Source organism: Anolis carolinensis, chromosome 6, assembly GCF_035594765.1.
Source record: "Anolis carolinensis isolate JA03-04 chromosome 6, rAnoCar3.1.pri, whole genome shotgun sequence".
Taxonomy (NCBI): domain Eukaryota; kingdom Metazoa; phylum Chordata; class Lepidosauria; order Squamata; family Dactyloidae; genus Anolis; species Anolis carolinensis.
This window is the reverse complement of record NC_085846.1, coordinates 102,549,108-102,570,281: the sequence shown is the minus strand read 5'-3', so window position 1 is coordinate 102,570,281 and position 21,174 is coordinate 102,549,108. Positions and strand designations below refer to the sequence as shown.

The 21,174-nt window shown below is 40.9% G+C and overlaps 1 long non-coding RNA gene across 1 annotated transcript in view; it reads right to left on the bottom strand.

Annotated features, from left to right (window-relative positions):
• Positions 1–3,114: 3,114 nt before the first annotated feature.
• LOC103279094 (uncharacterized) overlaps positions 3,115–21,174 on the bottom strand; it is a 63,857-nt gene continuing 45,797 nt past the window's right edge. Inside the window, exons 4-5 of the long non-coding RNA XR_010007240.1 lie at positions 4,166–4,222; positions 3,115–4,035 (exon numbers count right to left, since the gene is read on the bottom strand). This is a non-coding gene — a long non-coding RNA (uncharacterized LOC103279094). The remainder of the gene's footprint in view (positions 4,036–4,165; positions 4,223–21,174) is intronic.

Genomic DNA, 21,174 nt, shown 5'->3' with positions numbered 1-21,174 from the left:
AAGATGGGTTCTGTAGGTTTGTGCTTATATTGAATTTCTATGTAAGTCAAAACAGGTAATTTTTTTAAGTGCTACTCCAGACAAAAATATATTCTTTTTAGTTTTGGATAGCATAAGGAAGTGTTAACAGCCCTGTGGTGTTTGTTTTGCTGTCTATGCCCCACTTCAAAAGATTTCACCTAATTTCCTGTCCCTGTGATAACTGGATTTTGAAAAAAAAATGGCTTGTTGTGGAAATAAGTATTGGTGCTAAAGTTTCAATGGAGACACTTTTTTCCCATGATAACTCTTTCAGGAGTGAATTTCCCTTCCTAGAGGTAGATTTCCCTCACTTCTTGTTGTCTCACCTCCGTAAAGTATGAGTCATTCGTACTCCAAAATCCAAAAGTGTCCCCATAAGTGCCTGAGATAGCAACACCTTTCTTTCTGATGGTTCAGTATAGCAAACTATGTTTCAGCCACAACATCATTTAAAATATAGCGTAAAATTGCCTTATGTAAAAGGTACATATGAAACATAAATGAATTTTGTGTTTAGACTTGTCTCTCATCCCCAGGATATCTCATTGTGTACATATGTGAATCCTGGTTTTCCAAAACCTGATAAATCCTATTATCCCAAACATTTTTGGTCTCAAGCTTTTTGGATTATAACCATTATAACCTTCGGTACCAACAATATCTAAGGAAACCTGTAGAATTACTTTTTTGCTGATTAAATTACTATCAAACTATGCACAAAAAAAAACCAACACCTTGAATTGAGTTCTGGAGAGAACAAGCTGTATTATCCAACCATAATACACAAAACCATCTGTATCAGTACTTAAGATCCTACATATAGATTACTATGGAAGACAATATGACACAGAGTAATGTCTTTGAAAGATCAAAGCAATCACTTAGATGCTACGGATGGTTCCTTGTAATCTTGATCCAAGCTCCCTTGATGAATTGTTTCAGTTCTTCAAAATGCCATATTCAAAGGCTAATACAATTCAAAATGTCATATATGAGGACTTTGGATAATAATTCTTGACATAAAGCTTCAGGAATTTAAAAAAATCGACCAATAACTCTTCAGCTGACAGTTCTCCTGGAAGATCTAAAGCCAGCAGTAGGTTGTTAATGTGCTTGAGGACTATGTCCAAGAGTTCTAGGCCAAAATTCTCTATATTACATATGGAAACATGAAGCAAGGAAAATTTTGAAACACATCTGTATGATTTGGCTTGAACCCAACATGGCACGGAAAACAAAATTATGCAGTGTTACACTACTGTAGAGTGTGTTTGACAGGAATAGCTTCTGACAGCACATGTCTCTTTAAATTCCTCCTCATTCATGCACTAATTAAACTCAACACAGTTACTAGAAATCCAAATTAAACTTTGCAATTCATTATTTTTGATTTGATGTCACAGATGCATCCGTTTTCTTGTTGATGTTTTTGCAAAGTTTATTTCAATGCTCTAACCCACAACATCACAAAATGAAAGATGTCAATAGTCTTTTTAATCTGGGTGTGATTCCACATGAAACAATCATTGGGTGATCACCCTGCCTCAGTTAGAGAATTTTATGTAGCACCCAGGTGACATCATAATCCATACTGACCCTTATTTTTCCAATTATGCATCCATCCTTCTTTTTTATCCACCAGAAAAGTGTCGAGAGGAGAGAAAGATAGCAGAAGCAGCACCATTTCTCTGTGAGTGTAAACAGGAAATTGCAGAACGGAGTAGAAAACTAAGAACAGAATTTGCCCATAAGAAGATGGCTTATCTCTCATTTGTCATAGATTTCTATTTTGTGTCAGCCAGAGCCTGGATCCCAAAATGAAAGGGTAGGAGCTTGAACCTCGGTAAACTGCACATTCACATGGAACAATGAAAAAAAGAAAGATCAACTTGTGGCACAATGGTAGAAGCACAAAGTTGTGGCCAGGAAACACAAAGTGATGAGGCAGAAACATTGTTTTCTTCATACTGTACTCATTCCAGTTTCCCTCCCTCTCTTGTGCTTTCTCCTCTCTCTTCATGAATCCAAACATAGCAGGAATAAGAACCACACAAAATCAACTAACCCAAAATTCCTCAAAGCAGACAAGAGCACGAGGCACCAGGCTTCTCCCTTGAAACCCTGTATTTTCACACTAGTGCTCCCTCTGGCACTAGCTCTTAACTAAAAAATACTGCTCGTATATCAAAGTGAAACCCAGCCAAGCAATGGCTCTTAACTCAAAACACTTTTAAATTTGGGATGCTCTTAAATCGAGGTCCCACTGTACAGGTATTTAAAATCCAAAAAACATCTGTTCCCAAGCAACTCCAACTCAGCTTTGAGAAGATCTCCAATTCAGCACCTTGTACCATCATAAATAAATGTGGAATTGGATCGCAACCTGGTTTATGAGATTTTTCGTCATGAAACTGTTCACACAACCTGTTTGTGGCTTTCATACAACCAGACCTTTTTTCCAAAGACATAAACCTTGTTTGATGCAATGCCTATTTTCTGAGCTCTAACACTGTGGAATGCATTTCTTTTGAGCGGCAATCAGTTTCCATTCTTCCTGCTAGCAAAGAGGGCTTGAGGACAACGCCATTCCTAGCATTAACAACAACAACAACAACAACAACAACACCTTTATTTTTATACTCAGCCACCATCTCCCTGAAGGGACTCGGGACGGCTTACATATGGGACAGAATGTCCAAGATACATAAAAGAAACAATCCATTAAAACAAAACCACCAGTAAAATAAAATAAGAACATCCTAAAATAAAAACATCTGTATAAAACACAATTAACATAATGGAAAACAGCAACATTGAGGCTCCATCAAGCCATGTTCAACAAAAACCAATGACATAGGCATGACTACATCAGGTCGGGCATGGGATAGGGCAAAACACCCTATGATAGGGCCAGAGAAATGGATAGGGTGCAGAGAACAGAGTACTATCTGGTGACCTAGGGACTGGGCATTTAGATCTAGGGACTAATTGTTATCAAATGCTTGTTGGAACAGCCAGGTTTTCATATCCCTGTGGAAGGAGGACAGTGTGTTTACTGATCTGAATCCCTTTGTTTTTTATCTTGTTTTTTAGGATGTTAGTAGCCACCTTGAATGTTAATATTACTTTCTTAATGGAAAGATGGAATAAAATTCTAATTTTTAAATTGTTCACCCTGTTTGACAAAGGCCCAACATGCATGCATGAACTTTTTGAGAATATCCATGGTGCAAAGCTATGTGCACACTAGGTTTGTGGATGCAGATTCCCAAAAATGATTTACCATGTGTACCGTCAGCCGATGCAACAAATTCTGTCCAGATTGGAGTAAGGGCTGATTTAACAGAAGAATAAGCCCTCTTTTTTTATTAATTCTCCTTTTCTGCCAACAAATGTCTGCATCTTTTGGCTCATTCCTTCATCATCTGTTTTCTCTTTTTAACTTCCAGACTCTTATAAACTCATCCAGTTATTAATAGCTGCTGGAGAAACAGTGGAAATCTTGACTAGCAGGATACTTTAAGCATTCAGAGATCCTCATGACTTGACCACAGAAATCTAAAAGATTTATTAGTTTCTCAGGCTCAGAACAACGGAATGGCTTTAGCAATGATACAGGTATGACAAGCTTTGCAGAAAGACCAAAAGAATGATTGTCTGGGATCTCCAACGAAAGAGATAAGAAAAGCATGCAGACTAGATTCATGGCCAAGCTACAAAAAAGTTACATAGCTAAACATTGGGACAGAATTAATGTTGGCTGGTAATGATGCCTGTAAGAGATAAATGGAATGTGCATGAAAGAACAGAGAAATGTCTACATCTGGGAGGAGGAGTAGATATGTAGCGCAGATGTAGTTCCGAGATCACTCAAATACTTGTATTCTGTATTTAGAGGAAAACAAAGGCTAGCCAACTTTGTTCAGTGTGGCAGGACATCTATTCACTATCAATTCCACATACCTTAGTTCAGTCCAAGTAGTGCATAGCAGCAAAAGAGCTCAAAACTGCACACTATAGGGGAAGAAAAAACAAAAATCTTTCAGAATGCTCTAAAATGTCTGAACCAAGGGACAATGCTTTGTGAATAGCATGTTGCTCAGTTATAGCTTACTTCTTCTAGCTGACCACTAGCAAAACTCACCAATTGAGTCATCAATATAATTTTGAAGGCTCTCAGATCCTCTGGATGGAGCAGTTCCTGGTATGTAAAAAAATAACTATTAGTCTGTTCAATGGCAGGAGACAAATAAGTAGCAATTCAAATGAGAATCATAGAATAATAGAATTGGAAGAGACCACATGGGCCATCTAATCCAACCCCCTGCCATGCAGGAAAAGCACAATCAAAGTATCCCTGACAGATAGCCATCCAGCCTCTATTTAAAATTTTCCAAGGAAAGAGCTTCCACCACACTCTGAAGCAGAGAGTTCCACTGTTGAACAGATCATACAGTCAAGAAGTTCTTCCTAAAATTCAGGTGGAATCTCCTTTCCTGTAATTTGAACCCATTGCTCCTAGCTTCAAGGGCAGCCGTAAACAAGCCTGTTCCCTCTTCCTTATGATATCCTTTCACATATTTATACATGGCTATCATGTCTCCTCTCAACTTTTTCTTCTACAGGCTAAACATACCCAGTTCTTTAAGAAGTTCCTCATAGGGCATGGTCTCTAGACCTTTGATCATTTTAGTCACCCTCCTCTAGACACCTTCCAGCTTGTTAATATCTCTTTTGAACTGTGATGCCCAGAATTGGACACAGTATTTCAGGTGAGGTCTAACCAAAGCGGAATAGAGAGGGACTATGACTTCCCTCGATCTAGACACTATACCCCATTTGATGCAACCCAAAATCCCATTGCCTTTTTTAGCTGCTGCATCACACTGTTGGTTCATGTTCAACTTTTTGTCTAAGAAGAGTCCAAGGTCTTTCTCACATGGACTGTTGTCAAGTCAGGCATCACCCATTTTGTATCTTTGCATTTCATTTTTTCTTAGCAAAGTTTGTTTTCTAGCAAATATCAGAGTAGTTGAAGTCCCCCATTACTACTATGTCTCTTCTTTCTGCATGTTTGGTCATCTGGTCAAGGAAGGCTTCATCTGGCTCTTCTGTCTGGCTTGGAGGTCTATAGTAGACCCCCACAACTATATATTTTTCAGCCCTCGTTCTCTTAATCCAGATGCTTTCAAACTGGTTTTGCTGTTTGCTATATTGCTATATTGCTATATTCCAATCATAGGATTTATCCCACCAGGTTTCAGTTATGCCAATTACATCGTAACCATTTCGTTTTGCTAGGAGTTCGAGGTCATCTTGTTTATTTCCCATGCTTTGGGCATTAGTGCAAAGACATCTAAGACCGTGGGTTTATTTGAGATCAATTGAACAGATGCACTGTCCACTTCTGCCTATGTAATACATGACAGAACAAAAAAGTCAATCGAATTGCACAGTTCTGCCCTGTGCTAATCTTGTGACCCACAGCCTCCAGCATTTATCAGATAAAAATTGGAACACGTATTATCAATATCAGATTATGGCCAAGATTTCAAAAGTAATAAATAAGTAATAATACACAGGCTAGGAGATGCTGCAGCAGTTTGCTTTTGCCTTAGTCTACTGGGAATGGTAAGAGCTCATCCCTCCCTTTCCTCTCTATCCTGGTGATTTAAGTGAGTGAAAGCCACTTCTATCAGCCACAAGAACTATGTGGAAGATGTGAATCATATTCCTGATTAATCCAGAACTTTCTAGTATTTGCTTGGTAGAGAGCAGGTTTCGAGGGCCTCTGGAGTGCCTTCCAATTCTTCAATTCTATGAATTAATCTTTTAAGAATGATGCCATGAATTTCTAATCCCAACCTAGAGCATTACGAAACTCATTTTCCCATGGCTGATTTGAGATGCACAATTACTCTGCGGAGTGAGTGGGTGGATATTCACAAAGTAAAATGAAGCATGAACGAAGTAAAAAGAAAAAGAAAAAATATCACCTGTAGTCATTTTAAATATCTAATCAGTTTTGATGCTTTCGGGAGCTCTAGCATCTAACAGATTAATGAAATGAGGTGAGAATAAGAATATCCTTTGGCAAAAGTTTATGCATTCCAGCAAAAATGCATAAGAGAACCCCATAGAGAATTTCATGGAGCTTCTCCGAATGAGGCCAAATTCTCAAGACTTTATTTAGTTCCCAGTTTCTCTGCACCCACCTGCTTCTCTCCATGGAGACAGATGGTAAATGCACTTTTCTCACCACACAGCAGAGAAATAGCAAACATGTCTCTCAAAGCACCCATTAATACTGCAAATGACAGCATCATATACCTTTCAGACCAAACAAAAGGCCCTCTCCCTTCCAAGTCCCTGGGCAATGAATCTGTGTAACCAACAAGATTTCCCAAATGCTGCCTGCAAAGCCAACAGTCTTGATAAACACCCATCTAAACTGAACACTGAAGGATGTAATTTCCGATAAATATGTTTAGGAGTTGGAACTTCTGCAAATATGTTTTGTCAGATACAGTGAAACACAAGATAGCAATTCTCCCCATCTCTTAGACTGGAAGTTTACTCAAATTGAATATGGTACAGATTTTTACTCATATTTAATATCCTATACAGCTCACCACAACTGAGGGCCGCAAATCCCTTATGGGTATGGGTACAAATCCCTATGCAAACCCACTGCAGAAACTTAGGCAAGCCATATTCTCTCAGCATGAGTAGAAAGCAGTGGCAACCCTCCTCTGAATAAATCCTGCCAAGAAACCCCTACAACAGACTTGCCTCAAGTTGACTTGAACACCAACATGGGAAGCAAGGATGAAGGATCTGTGGATAAGGTAAGGCAGCAAAAGAAATTCATCCCATGAAGTGGTATACACAGTGTCATCCTGTGTGAAAATCCTCAACTGAGGTCATTGTGATTTTCTCCAAGGTAAGTAAGTGTGCATAGGATTGTGTTGCAACCATTACTACACTTCAGAGCAATTTGAGTTTGTAGGATCAGATGGAGGCTCCTTCTTTGGAGGCTTTTAAGCAGAGGCTAGATGGCCAACTGTCGGGGGTGCTTTGAATGCGATTTTCCTGCTTCTTGGCAGGGGATTGGACTGGAAAGTCCATGAGGTTTCTTCCAACTATGATTCTACGATTCTATAGCAGCACATTCCATACGTTTCTCAGCCCTGTGACAATCCTGTTTAATTCAGTTGGCTGATTTACAGTTCTAATATTAAGAGAAAAGGAGAAAAATATGTCACTAGTTTCCAGCTTCAGGAAACACTTGCTACATCTACTGGCCTCCCACAGAAACCCAATCCATTGCAAAGGACTCTGAGATGTGTTCTAGAACACACAATCAATTCATACATGGCCTTGTCTGCCTGTTTATCTAGGTCTGTTGATCTATTGTTGCTTCATTTTGAGAAAGCATTCATCACAGAGCATACCTTTCATTTCTTTGTTGTTATTAAGCAGAGGCTGGATGGCCATCTATCAGAGGTGCTTCAAATATGGTTTTCCAGCTTCTTGGGGTTGGACTGGATGGCCCATGAGATCTCTTCCAACTCTAGGATTCTATGATTCTATCCTTTATATCAAGGGCTGCCAACTTGTGAAAGCTAGAGGGCCCACATTAGCTCCACAAGAGATCCTACTGGGCTGAATCCTCCAATTCTACCTTCTAAAAATGAAAATTATCCCCAAATGTCCCCCAAGCACCTTCTGGGATGTACAAGGGCAATGCTATTGGGGCCCCTTGGACCATTTTTAGTTTAGTTGGAAAGTGAACAAAGAGAAACAGTTTTTAAAGGCATATCCTGAGCATAAAGTGTCCAGGGGAGGATAAACATGTGACAAACATGCTGCCCATATGCTGAGGGCAAAAAAAAAAATCAACAATGTGAAAATTGATGGTGGAAATGAAAATTGTATTTTCGAAGTATTTGTCCACAATTCCTTATTTTTGCAGAAGGAAGCCTTTATGTTCTTCCAAGCAAAGAAACCCCAAGTAATTTTGTACCAGAGGCAAAGGACAGCGCCTTCTCACCTATCTCGTTTCATTTCATGTCCAAAGGTTCACTGACCAGGGAGGTGGGTCTGACTTCAGCCCTGGAAAGTAGAAGTTGGATTCCCTCAACCTCATGATACCTGAGGATTTCAGGGCTGAGGACAGGCTGGGTGGCAGACTTATGCAGCATGACTTTGTTACTTCGACTAGCAGCTCCCTTTGATTTTAATAAAAGAAACACACTCTTCTTAATGGAGGAACAGACCTTTTACGAAAACGCATGTGACAGCTAAAGTGCCTCAGTCAGCAGGGAAACAAAAAAGGTCATAATTTGTGTGAAAGGTTGATTAGCAAACGCCCCCCTCCCAAATGCCGTGCTAACAGGTCTGACCCCCCATGACATTTGGCAGTGTGAAATAAAAGGGGTGAAGCCTTCTCGGCTGGCAGGTGAGTATGTAATGGGAGAGATTGATTTAAAATCCTTGTCATTGTCATTTGGCACCTGCCTGCATAATGATCTTCAGCTCCTCATTAAGGACTCCTTGTACTTACAGAGCTTTGGGGAATGGAGATGGAGGGAGGAGACCCGGCGGCTTTGAAATGATATTTCATTGTTATGGGATTTTTGGCAGCTAACTCCCACTTATAAGGTATCAAAGCCATTTTACAACCCATAGTCTCCACTTTGGCACGGGCAACGCATACATTACCACCCTGGCTTTGTGAAGGCTCAAATCTCATTCTCGTGCTGAGTAGAAGTGCCAACTGCCAATGCATTGCATAATGAAACATGTCACCAAGCATTAGAGGGAACAGCAAGGTGCTAAATGGATCCAGGCTAAGCCAAACGCACAAACCAGGGCTGGCAGGGAGGAGAAACTGGCAACTAATGTCTATTCATAAGGCTGCCACCTTTGCACTGGACAGGCTCTGGTGCCTTATAGTTTGGCAGCTATACATCAGGCAGGAATTCAACAGGTGAAACTGTTGCTATGCTCCTAGACCGTCCGTATCTTTTGTACATCTAGTTAAAGATATAGCATACTTGCCCTCTCTCTGATTCTTTTGTTGTGATTTTTATTTCTTGGTTTGGACAGTTAGTGGCATGGCTAATCACCTCAAGGCACCACAGCTGTCTCTGTCCCTCCACATTTCACCATCACAACAACCCTGTGAGGTGGGTTAAGTGGAGAAAGAAAATGACTGTTGCAAGGTCAGAGGGGCGATTTCATAGCACAGCGGAGACTAGACATTGGATCTTCCAAGCTGTTACCCAATACTTTTACCACCACACCACATTGTTTCTGGTCCAGTGGCAGACAACCATAGAGGGTCCATACTTGCCCTGTTTTGTAGCAGACACCAATCCCTTATGAATTACAAAATCAGCTTAGTTTTTTCCAAAATAGTATCCTAAAAATGCAGTTTTGAGTCTTTTGTGGGCATCACAGAGGGTATCATTTAAATTGAGAAATAAGTCTTTGTTGCACCCCAGGCCTGGAAACCCCTATGATCACAGCACCATGCAAGAGTCCAGAATATAAGCAAACAGTTTATTGTAAAATATATCAAAAATGTTGGGGAAAAATTCGGGTATAGAGAAAGAAGAAGTATATCCAAAAAGGGTTTAACAATAAGGAATAATTCAATAGGAGTCCAAATATCTCAAACAGATTCCAAGGTAATACAATCTAGGAATAGCCAAAAATCACAAGAACAGCATAAATATCCTTAGAAAAACTTGATCATGAATATAATCGCAGGAACCTAGAAACTACCAATATACTTGAATCCCAAAATCAAAGGCTTGACTTGAAACATGGACCAGGAACTCAGGCCTAGCATCTTATGCCAAACGCTACGTTGCCTTAACTAACTTGAAGGTAAACAACTTGCCAATCAAAACCCGCCCATGAAAGCATTTAGTCTTCCCTGAAATCTCTCCCCAGCTTTCCCATGCAGACACTCTGCTCTGTGATGTCTATTGTCTGCTCTGATCTGTAAATGAAGGCCTGTGCTGATTTCCATATCTCCAGGTGCTTCGGTACTACTTACTTCTCCGCTGGACTCTTCCTTATCTAATGTCTCTGGCTGCTTGGTCTGACCTTGAAGGCATGCACTTTCACAGACAACTTTCTCACAGAAAGATTCACAGTCAGCTTTTTCACAGATAGAAGCATCATTTCCTTGACTTAAATCTTTATCACTTCTTGCCCCCAGAAACTCTACAGGCAATCCCACAATCCTCTCTAAAACATCATTGATCCCATCAGTCTGAGGCTGGTCTACAACAGTCTTGGAGATTTCTGGACTCTTGACCTTTTTTCATAATTTTTCAAAGGTGGCAAGCTGATGGGGTGGGAGGAGGCTACATAGAAGGTAGTGCACTGTTCCAAATTCTGTTTTCTACCATGGTGCATGTCTTCTCCAAATGATACTGTGACCTCCATTGTGACTTGCATTTCTGTAGCTTTGTTTTGCCTCAGCGCACTCTGAATTAGGTCACAAACACCAAGGTGGTAAGGCATGCAGTTGTTTGTAGAAAACACTGGTCAGCAGAGCAGATATTAGCCTATGCCTGGCTTCTACATGTTGTAAGTAATATATAAAACTTTCTGTAATTTTGGAGTCACATAATTGATGATGTGTGCATCTCTCCCCACATTTGATATTGAGAATGCTGAGGAACAAATGTAGTTCAAATGGAACAGAAAGAAGAAAAGAATCAAGCTACAACTGAAAATAGCCAGGATGAGTTGTAAGTGTGAATTATAAACTTGGCAAATAGTGCTGCTTATAATAGTTTTGTGGTTTTAAGCAACAGCTTTAACCCAAGGTAGGGAACCTGTAACCCTGCAGATTTTAATGAACTACTCATCCCTCAACACTTGCCAAGCAGCCTGGGGCTGGTGGGAGCTGCTATGCCACAATGTCTGTAAGGTTACTGGATTGCTAACTCTGAAGTTTGTACCATCACACATGCATCCTCCAAAAAGAAAGAAATTTATGGAGGGAAGGAGGCTTAAACAAAACTTCCACTGTCATAGTCTGCAGGGAGGACGCTCCCGTTCAATGGCCTTTGTCAGCCGTCATTGCTAACTTGGCTTTTGTGGCTGCAAATTAGACATTTCCGTGCAGGCCTTCATTCTGAATTAGCACTGATACGCTTCAAGGGCACGACTGCACAGTGATGACTGCGCCACTCTCATCTTGATGGGCAGCAGCAGCAGGTCAAACAGTTGAATGGGTTGCATTGATAGGGTCACTGGGAAGCTCCTGTACGAGCTTCTGCTTGACATTTACCATGGCAAGAAAGGCCATCTGCGTAACAGAGATCTGGGTCAGAAAGGGAGGGTGGTTGACAGCAGGGTTTCCAGATCCAGGCCCAAGGCACTGCCTGCATCTCTAAAGCAACCTTGTCAACCCTAGATGTTCCAGCTGGGATAGACCAGCTCTGATTTCCCATCTTTCTGGAGATGTTGGGAACTGTAATACATAACTTTTGAAAGCATCTGCGTTGGAGGAGTCTGCTGTAGAATCCTCCTTTGCTGCCACCACCTTATGATAATGTTTAATCACTCCAAATATATTTGAGCATTGAAATTGATCTAAGTTCACTTCAGTGTCACCACATAAACAACCCCGAGCCATGTAGGAAAACACAATCAATGCAGTCTCAACAAATGGCCATCTAGCCTCTGCTTAAAACCCCACAGAGAAGGAGAATCTACCATACTCCAAGGCAGCAGTTGTTGTGTCTTCAAGTTGTTTTGAACGTATTGCAAAAAAAATCACAGGGTCTTCTTGCTATTGGCTTCTTCTGGGGCCAAAAATGTGTGACTTGCCCAAGGTCACCCAAGGTCATGGCAAAACAGGGATTCGAAACCTGGCCTCTAGTGTCAAACTCAAACCACAACTCCCCTCTGGCTCAGCATGGTTAGTTAGCAATTAGAGTTTAGTTTAGTGTCTTAATATAATCTTACTTATAGTGTAGTGGAGTGTCAGGTTAGTTTAAACTGTAGTCAGTTGTATAGAAGTTTTATTATATGTATATATTCATGTATTCTCTTTTTCATCTTCTTTCATCTCTTCTATTTTTGAATATTTAGTACCTCTGTTGTACTCTTCAATACCCTCTGTTTAAATTTTAATAAAAGGTATAATACAAAAAAGCTTTAAAACTGCTTTAAAATTTACATTATAAAGAGCTTAAGATATCATTACACTTTATTCAACAGAATTCAAAGCAGTTAAAAACATAACCATTAAAAGTGTCTTAAAAACCAATACAGACAATACAGTACATTCTGAATTGGCCCATTCCCCTTGAGGAATTAACCATCAAAATCCTCTCAAAACAAACCTGCCAATGAAAGTAGAATTCAAAGAATAGTATAAGTTTTTGTAGAATCAAGTTTGTATCTAAGGAAGTAAACTTAGTCTATGAAAACTCATGCTATCAATTTTGTTTTCTCCAGCTGGGACTACACTGCCCTATAATGCAGTTTGAAACTGCATTAAATGGTTAATTAACTACATTGAACTGCATTATATGGATCTGTATTGGCCATATAATGGAGATAAAAGGTAAAGGTAAAGGTTTTCCCCTGACGTTAAGTCCAGTCATGTCTGACTCTGGGGGTTGGTGCTCATCTCCATTTCTAAGCTGAAGAGCCGGCGTTGTCCGTAGGCACCTCCAAGGTCATGTGGCCAGCATGATTGCATGAAGCACCGTTACCTTCCCGCTGGAGCAGTACCTATTGATCTACTCACATTGGCATCTTTTCAAAGTGCTAGGTTGGAAGAAGCTGGAGCTAACAGCGGGCGCTCATCCCGCTCCCAGGATTTGAACCTTTCGGTCTGCAAGTTCAGCAGCTCAGTGCTTTAACACACTTCGCCACCGAAGCTCCATAATGGAGATACAAACTGCATTATAAGGCAGTGTAGATCCCGCCTCAGTCTCTAATGTCCCTTTGCATACTGCTTTTGGAAAATTAGCCAGGAAAACATCCATCTAACCAAGGCATGGACAAACTTCGGCCCTCCAGGTGTTTTGGATTTCAACTCCCACAATTCCTAACAGCCGGTAGGAATTGTGAGAGTTGAAGTCCAAAACACCTGAAGGGCCGAAGTTTGCCCATACCTGATCTAACCACTCAAGGAATGGGATTCCAAAGCCTGGGAGCAGTCACCAAGAAGGCCCTCTCCCATATTCTCACCAGATGTATCTCGGAATGTGGTAGAACAGAGAAACGGACTTTCTCTGACAATCTCAAAGTCAGGGAAGCCCATATGGAAGAATGTAGTCATAGAATCATAGAGTTTGAAGAGATCTCAAGGACTCTCGAGTTCATCCGCTGTCCATAGCTTCCAAACCTGCAATGTTCCCATCACTTGCCTTAGTGCAATCGGTCCCTTCCACTTCCGTGCCGACATACTGGCAGCAACGTGATATCAGGAAAACAGGATTCGCCTTTTCTATACTCTCCCTCTTACTGTTCCCATGCTCACCATTTACCCTGTATTATATGCCATTTTAACGATGGAATTGTGCAACTGGGTCAAGAAGATAATAAACACAGGAAACACAGTAGTGCAGGAAGGCAGGGTTATGACCATGGAATCATTAATTGGCACAATTGCACTACTGAAAAGAAGTAAAATACTAAATGTGCTCAATCCGGTCGGTATGCTAATATGACAGTAGGGGAATAGTCAGTTGGTGTGATAAAGTCCTTAAGCAATCTCTTATTTTCACCAGGTTTCTTTGGCTACCTCCAGCTTCCTCAGTGCTGTATTCAAGCCAAGAAAAGATCTAACCTACCTACTGGTCAGCTGTGTTCTCGGTCCACCAAAAGATCAATCCAAAATAATGAGCCTAGATACTGAGGCCATTAACATGAGAGGGAAAAGTAGTTCAGTGCCAATGCGGCTTGATGCAGACACTAATTATATCAACATCCTCATTCTAGCTACAGGAATGCAAGCAAAAGCACCTGTAAATAACAGCTCATTTGATTCTTCCACATCTAAGAAAGAAAATCATAAGCAGATGGATTTATTTTTAAGCTCCAGGAGCAACAAAAAAAACCCAGTTTGTGCATATGTTCTTTTGTTGTTCAAGCCTTATGATTTACATATCCATTATACCATTTGCATGACAAGACATGTTCACAATTGACAAGTATCTTCAGATAATCAGCCAGCCTTCATTACAGAATATCTGTTCCTTGAAAATGACAATCAATGTACCTAATACTATGCCCTGGTAACAGCAACACCATTATGACAACAGGCTAGCTGTTCAATGACAGCGATTGTTTTCAAAGCAACTCCTCAACTTTAGCACTGATGCAGAAGAAATGTCCATTGCCAAATGGTTGTCAGCACACAATCTCAAGCAGAGCGCACTCATTCCATTTACTGTCCTCCAATAATTGTTCCTGAACTCCCTCCAACCTCTTATTTACTTACAATTAGAAACGGTTGAAAGTTGTTGAAAGAGATTCAGCAGACAAAGCCTGTCTGCATGTGTTTCTTCCATTCCAGGATAAGCAGTTACATAAACAGCATCAAGTTGGTGGGTCCCCATGAGTGCTTTTAATAGTTCCATAAGGAAACCAAAAGTGGATTCAGATTACTATTTGCAATGTGGTTGGAGGTAGGAAATGTGTTCTTTCAAATGTTGTGGACATCTATCTTTCTCTTTTATTTATTTGTTTACTTACTTACTTACTTTATTTATACCCAGTCTTTCTCTCCATAGGGATTCTACTTCCACAATTGGTTATACTGGGTAGGGCTGACAGGAACTGGAGTCCAACAACATTTGGAAGGACACATATTCCTAATCTCTGATGGGCAATGTGGTAATTTGCTATAATGGGTGCCACAGCATAGTGTTTTACTATATGCATCAGCTGCATATAGTATGATGCATATAGCAGCTATATGCATCAGCTGGAGCCCCCAGATGGCGTAGTGGACTAAGTGACTTGAAGGTTGGGTTGCTGACCTGAAAGCTGCCAGATTCGAATCCCACCTGGGGAGAGTGTGGATGAGCTCCCTCTATCAGCTCCAGCTCCATGCGGGGACATGAGAGAAGCCTCCCACAAGGATGGTAAAAACATCAAAACATCCGGGCGTCCCCTGGGCAACGTCCTTGCAGACAGCCAATTCTCTCACTCCAGAAGCAACTCCGGTTGCTCCTGACACGGAAAAAAAAAATATGCATCAGCTGCATGGAGATTTGTGGAAGAATACATTGTCAATCTTTGTCTCAAATGTATCCAATGGTTTTGCCACATGACTCCCCTCAAATTAAAATGGTGCCTGCTAAAATAGGTCAATCTGTTGTTGTGTTGCCTTCAAGTCATTTTGGACTTATGACAACACTAAGGAGAACCTATTACAGGGTTTCATGGGGCTGAGAGTGTGTTACCTGCCTAAGGTAACCAAGTGGGGAACTGAACACTGGTCTACAGAATCATAGTATAATGCTCATACTACTAGACAACACTGGCTCTCCAGGGCTGGTCAACAATCCACTTAAACTACCCTTTCTCAACGCTATGAAATCCTGGGAGTTGTAGTTTTACACCGTCTTTAGCCTTCACCAAAGAGTGCTGGTTTTACTCAACTACAAATCCCAGCTTTACTTAGCATTCAGCCATGTCAGTTTATTTATTATTTATTTATTACATGCATTTATACCCCGCCCTTCTCCCCGAGGGGACTCAGAGCGGCTTACATTCTGCTACGAGGGCCAGCAACAAATATACTATAAAACAAAACAATTAAAACATGATAAAAACATGATTAAAAGTATACAAAAATTAAAACGTTGCAAGGCAGCGATATTGCACCATCCTCAGTCATTCACTACTGCTACAATTACAGATTTGCGACCCGATTACAACAGCCAATGAGTTTATTCGCTGGATGCCTGGGCGCAGAGCCAAGTTTTTAGTTTTCTTCTAAATCCCAGGAGGGATGGGGTTTGCCAGATATCGCTGGGGAGGGAGTTTTACAGTCGAGGAGCCACCACCGAGAAGGCCCTGTCCCTCGTCCCCACCAGCTGCGCCTGGTGTCAAACTGCATTGGTTTTACAGTGTAAATACAGCCTAATCTCAAAAAAACATTATTAAGTGCTATAAGCAGTGACAACTATAATATGTGTTCAAGAATCTGCTGGAAACTTTACAGTTTCCTGAATATTATTTTTCTTTCACTACTACAAAGCAACAGGAGGAGTTGGCTAGAATTTCACAGCAGTCTTATCCCATCTTTTCCCCCAAAATTATTTATTCAACTTATAGATCAGAGAAATCTATAGTTTAACCACTGCTAATTGTATTTATTGGATTCCTCTCGAAACACTCATTCACATAAAATACACGTAATAACATGCATATATACATACAAACACACACCCAGAAGCCTCAGAGACCTATTTCAGAGCACATAAGAGGGACTCTTTTTGTTGTCTGCCAGACAGTCCAAAAGCAAACTGTAAACAACTGCATTAAGAACACAATTATCCTCCTTTTTTCTTCTTCAGGAAAAAAGCAATCAAGAGCAGTTATCATTTGAAAGACTACAACTCAATCTGGTGCTAGATCCTGGCTGAGAGGGCTTTTAAGACTCTTAAGCCATTGATTTACCTGCAGAAAATTAACTTCACCTCGCTCCAGAGATCTGAAGGATATATACACAGAAAAACCCAGGAAACACAATTACAAGGGCAATTTTGCTAGAAAGGGAAGAAAAGGGTTTGGGGCAGACTTAATGAGAGGGGTGTATAACTTCATTCCAGACCAATACATTGAATATTTGGAACACCAGAGAACTATTCAGAACACAAAAAGTCCAGCAGGAAAACGATTAAGAAAGGTTACATATAGACCAGGCATGGGCAAACTTGGACCCTCCAGGTATTTTGGACTTCAACTCCCACAATTCCTAACAGCCGTTATGTTAGGAAATCCAAAACACCCGGAGGGCTCAAATTTGCCCAAGCCTGATATAGACTATAGAATTAGTGTAGTTTGACACCACCTTAAGTGCTATGTCTCAATGCTATGGGATACTGCCATTTGTAGTTTGGTGAGGCACCAACACTCTTTGGTAGAGAAGGCTAAAGACCTTGTAAAATTACAACTTCCAGGATTCTATAGCACTGAGATATGACAGTTAAAGTGGTGCCAAACTGCTTGAACACTACAGTGTATATGCACCCTGAGTGACCCTTCCCAAAGCTGCTCCAACTCATGACTGCTCACCTATACTCAAGTCACAAATGAAAGCTGGAGTATGTATATCCATAGCAACATCAGAGTGTGGTCAAGATGGGAAATGCTGTTAATTAAACATTTAAAGTTGCAAAAAAAAAAATGAGGAAAAGCTGCAGCAGTTTGCTTTTGCCCAAGCCTACTGGGAAGGGTAATATGACTTCTCCTCTACTCTCCACTTAGTTATTAGATTACAATTTACTTTTGCACCTTTAATTTAGTTTGCCTGTTAACGGGCTGCAACTAGATAGGTGAACATGGGATCCTGCTTTATACTGAATTAACATAAGAACATCTCACAGTACTCCATAGTTGGTGAATATATTATCATGAGAGACTGCAATTTGGCTATGCTAGCTGCTAGTACTCTTCTGGACTGCAGTCCAATCACATTTGGAGAGTTACATGTTCCCTCCCCGTTAAAGGAAATGATTTCCAGATTGTGTGGAGCCTGGAGCTGGCAGAAATGGATGAATGCCTTATTCTGTGACAGAGTCCTTCTGTGTCATTTTCCCTTGTTTTTTTCACTGTAAGTACTGCATAATAGTGACCTACCCCACGAGCACATTCTGAGAGGGTGCGCAAAAATGTCTCAATCAAGATAGTGCTGGATAAATGTTATATTGTATTTTCAAATGCGACCTGTATTACTTTAATTACAAAGCTGTTTACATCTCTGAAACACTTTCATAGCACTCTTGAATGGGTGACAGGATAAACAACGCTGCATTTTAGAAGCAAGGAACAAAAGACAGAGAAGCTTTGTGGACAATTGCTGAAACCAGGATTGATCTGCCCTCTAAATTGTTCAATATGCTGTCAAGGGCTCTGAGAAAACAATCAAACAAACTGCAATTCAAGGATTTAACCAATGCAAAGAAATACACCTGAACAGAACAAACAAGCAATAAATGCCCAATAAGTCTGCCCTTTAATTAAATAATCTAGTTGGAAACTAAAGTTGAATGGGTGGGTATGAGATCTTTTTAAATGAGACCCCCTTTGCTGTTGTGTTGCAAACTAGCACAAAGAGTTAAAAGTTTCACATAGCTCTTTTCTTCAATCTGCTAGTTTAGAACATAGAGAAGCTTATGGCTGGAAACCTATAAATGCATTAAGGTGGTGAAAATCAGAGTAACTCAATGACAATTGACTTGGACATGGGAATTCTTAACACAACAAGAAGGCTCCTTTTAAATAATGCTCTCCTCACAAAAAGAGCCAGGATGTTGTATGTAGTGGTTTGAGCACTGGACTCCAACTCACCCATGGAAGCCCACTGGGTGACCTTGGCCAAATCACACTTTATCGGCCTCTGAAGAAGGCGAAAGGAAACCCCCTATGAAAAAATATTATCAAGAAAACTTTATTATAGGGTCTCCTTAGAGTTACGTCTGACGTGACATGAAGGCAAACAACAACAACAATGTTTATCAAACAGGCATGTCCATGTTTGTTGGAGAGCAGAGGGATCAGAAGAGATGGGTCTGGCCATTTTCATATAGCAGAGTATACTGCAAGGATGTAATGTGCAGAATCATAGAATCATAGAATCATAGACTAGTAGCGTTGGAAGAGACCTCATGGGCCATCCAGTCCAACCCCCTGCTAAGAAGCAGGAAATCGCATTCCTGAAGGGACTTCCTGAAGCACTTTTGAGGTTCCTTTAGATGCCCACTGCAGCACATTTGGTTAAAGGGAAACAGTTGGTTCCTCCCTCTCCAATAACACAAAAATGCCTGTGCTGTGATCACTGGAAGACAGATATGGAGACATAGCTGCATGCCACATATGTCTCCTGATGCAGGTGTCCAGTCTTAGTTTTCATCTTCCAATCTTTGAGAGGCACCTAAGGACATGTGAAGTCTTGGAAGGACTGTCTCTTTTAAAGACTGTGAGCATCACAGATGTTGCATCAAAGACACAGTATAACCTCTGTACCTGTGGTTTCACTTATCAATCTCCAAAAAAGTTATCTCCTGGGATTTTGTTGGTCCTCAGCATGATTCTATAATATGCTTTCACCAGAAATTGTTCACAGAGTTACACTAGAGGACCTAGCAATGCTTAGAGAGATGTTCTCTATGGGCATGCTCTAGGCCTTCCAGCATGATTCATTGAGATGCCTCTGCTGAAAGTCATTCATTTCAATAGGGTTAACTATTATCTGTGGTTTTGTTTTTCTCAAGGAAGTACAGGAATGTATCCCCCTAAAATATGGTAGTCATACAGCAATGAAAACGAGGTTGGTGACGAATCTTTGGTACACCAAAGGTTTTTAACATGACCCTCAGAATACCTAAACTGGCAAGCCATGCTGGTTGACTCTTCTGGAACTTAATGTCCAAAAACATCTGGAGCAACAATGGTACTCACCTCCTAGTACATTGACACTCTTCCCTAGTAAATCTAGAAAGGTAAAGGTTTTCGCATGACATCAAGTCTAGCTGTGTCTGACTCGAGAGGGTTGGTGCTTATCTCCATTTCTAAGCCGTAGAGCCGGCGTTGTCCATAGAGACCTCCAAGGTCATGTGGTCAGGATTACTGTATGGAGTGCCATTACCTTCCCGCCGGACCTATTGATCTACTCACATTTGCATGTTTTCGAACTGCTAGGTTGGCAGAAGTTGGGTTAACCGCGGGAGCTCACCTCGCTCCCCCGATTCGAACTGCTGACCTTTCAATCAGCAAGTTCAGCAGCTCATCAGTTTAACCCACTGTGCTACCGGGGGCTCCAGTCTAGGAAGATTTTTTTTTTAAAATTAACACTTGGCTAAAAGCTAGGAGCAAGTTTTAAAAACCATGGACATATTTTTGAAAGGGGAACAAGAATACACAGTTCTGCTACATCTTTGCCATCCAAGATGGCAATTGAAGGAAGGAAGGAAGGAAGGAAGGAAGGAAGGAAGGAAGGAAGGAAGGAAGGAAGGAAGGAAGGAAGGAAGGACTAAGAAGTTCTTGCCATCATTTAACGTAATAACCACATCCCCTTCTTGTTTCAGGAAACCTTTGGATAAGTACCCTTCTTTAATATAAATATGATGAACACTTTTTTATCTGAATTGTAATATCCTTTCCTTCTAAAATGCGATACAAATGAGTCACTCTCAGGGTACCATTTCAGCATAATGAAAATCCCGATTCCCTACAGTGCTGACCAAGTGCTAAACCTTTCTCTTCTCCTTTAAAAATGGGGGTTAGACATTTTCAATATCCAATCATGTAAAAATATCTAATGCATTGACATTTTACTTTGTGCTGTTGAAGACCAAAGTTCAAGTTTCTTTTGTATTTTATTTATGAGTTCAGACACCACCGTGGCGCTGAAGACTTTTTATGAGGGCAAAAGAAAAGAGCAGACTTCCACTTCTTTATCTTCATTTTCATTGTGTTCATCCAAACACCAGTTGTGGCTATTATTTCCCAGGCTTCTTAAAAAGCAAACCCTCTGCTGAGACAAGTAATGCACTATCTCACTCACCCCACACCCAAGCTGATATGAAAACTGAATTTCAAGCACAAGCTGTTTTTATTCAGACAGGCTCTGCTACTTTTGAGTTACAACCTCATCAGATGTGGTTTTTTCCCTGTCCTAGCATGCTGCCAGGACAGAGTCCACTGGAGCCCATCATATTATGCACGACCACTTCTGGCGGTGCTCCATTGGGCTCCATCCCAACAGTGTGTTGGCAGCACTCTAAGAGTGAGCCTGTATCCTCATTGAAGAAGCCAGGGACAGCCGGGAAGTCTCTTGGGATGGCAGCCCACAGCCAACCACAGTAAGGGGACAAAGTTGGTCGCTCCCCCATGGTTTCCCACACTGTCCCCTGGCTTCTAGACTTACATGTA